This window comes from Cibotium barometz, chromosome 61 (genome assembly GCF_041138505.1).
Source record: "Cibotium barometz isolate CiBa-2024 chromosome 61, ASM4113850v1, whole genome shotgun sequence".
NCBI lineage: Eukaryota > Viridiplantae > Streptophyta > Polypodiopsida > Cyatheales > Cibotiaceae > Cibotium > Cibotium barometz.
In genome coordinates this window covers 32,081,713-32,083,695 of record NC_141106.1, presented here as the reverse complement: position 1 = coordinate 32,083,695, position 1,983 = coordinate 32,081,713, and the positions used below count along the sequence as shown (strand labels likewise).

Sequence of the window (1,983 nt, the reverse complement as noted above, 5' to 3'; positions counted from 1 at the left end):
GAAAGCATTACCATTTGTAGTAGTAAGTACAATGGTACCCACTCCTTTAAATGGATACAAGGAGTTATCTGTGCATGTGACAGTATTCCCTACAGAGATAGACACAATAAAAGTGAACAAGTCATGTTGTGAAGTAATGTTTTTTTTGGCACCACAATCAAAGTACCACACATGAGAATCTGCAACAACAAACATGCATGCATCATGAACAGATGGGTTATAACTACAGTGTACACTGAAAGCCCATTCTATATCCTGCACCATATTCATAGATTCAAAATTAGAGGGAGAGACATCTGCAAGAGCCACAAACCTCTTTTTTCTTTGCCTCCTTCTACTTCAACTTAGGATAGTCCTTAATGAGATGATCACTAGCCTTACAATAGTTGCAACGTAGCTTCTTCTTTGACTTATCAGTAGCCTTATTAGACTTGGCATTACTCTTGGAAGGTGCAACTTTCAGCTTGTTGCTCGATGAGGTATTTTCATTGCCTCTTTGAGCAGCCACAAAGGCCCAATCTACAATACGTTGTTTAGACCTCTTTTTCCTAGACTGGTCTTCCTACAAGAGTATAACAACCAGCTCATCAAACTTGATAGCATCAGGATTACCCTTAGTCACAAGTCTGAAAGTAGAAGCAAAACTCCGATATGAATCTTGTAAGCCATCAAGAACTGTCTACATAAGTGAACTATCAGGTATGATCTCATATACAATAATCAACTGCTCCTTGAGATCTTTAATATTTGTAAGAAAAATGTCCATAGAGTCTCCTTCTTCCATATACTTAGACTCTAACTATTTTTTGAGATAGGCAACATATGCCTCATTGCGCCCTGCATACAGATGTGCAAGAATATCCCAAGATTGCTTGGCTATCTTTGTTGAACAAATGTGTGGGACAATGGTACATTTGATAGATAACATTATCAAGGCATGTGCATGCGCATCTCTACCATCCCAACAAACCTATTCAGTAGTGGGTAAGATTGTAGCAGCACTAGATGTGCTAGGACTTGCTACATCCTCAATAGTACCAGAATCCATAGATCTTGGACGTACATCAATACCCTGCACAATGTTCCAAAAGCCTTTGGAAAACAATATACAACACATCATGTATGCCCACAATGGATAATTGTTGCCATCAAGCTTGTCATCAGTAGTCAACATGCGAAATACATCATTTTCAGACATTGTCGACGAAAACCTGTAAAATGACCTAAGCAATGACCTGCCAAAGAACTAAAAAGCATTGATGCAATCTGTAGGTGCACACACAGTGTCAATACAAAAAATTTGGGAGAAATTTGCTGATTTTGGTGAAGAACAAGCAAAACCAAGACCGGAAAGCTCAGCACAAACCTTGCAGCACACGAACGGCCCCCAAAATGCACCCAAAACTACCCGGAAGCCACAAAAATGATGTTTACCATCGTTTACATAGTAATGTTTACTATGTAAACAAAACACAATACATAGATCTACCTTCACCTAATAGGACCTTTCAAGATGATGAAGAAAGACCTGCTCAGGGCAGTGTAGGCAACCTTGCTCAAGGTGGAGAAGCCTGCTATGATACCAAATGTTGGAGTTAGGATCGAATAAACACACACAAAGCTTGGAGAAGAAGAAGCTCAAGAGCACACAACACAAATTAGTATTGCTTGGTGTGAAAATACAAAGATAAGATGCCCTAGAATGAGGATGGGCATATATACAATGCACGAGGGAAAAAAGTTCCTAGTGAGGAAAAAAGTGCCCTGGCGGTCCTAAGTGTGTTCACACACATCACTACCATATCATATCGACACCTTCATGGTGGTTCTTGTTTCTCCATAGATATGCTTCTTCTTCTTCTTCTTTGCGGTGAAGCCTTTCGCCCATCATGAGAGGAATTTCTTCCTCTGGTGATTCCTGCCACTCTAGAGAATAAATTCTCTCTTCTTGAGCTAGAGGAATAAGATTATTGATTTGTAGTT

At 39.6% G+C, this 1,983-nt stretch overlaps 1 pseudogene; it reads right to left on the bottom strand.

Moving 5' to 3' along the window:
• Positions 1-334: 334 nt before the first annotated feature.
• On the bottom strand, positions 335-1,198 carry LOC147604792 (uncharacterized; annotated as a pseudogene).
• Between the last annotated feature and the right edge of the window lie 785 nt (positions 1,199-1,983).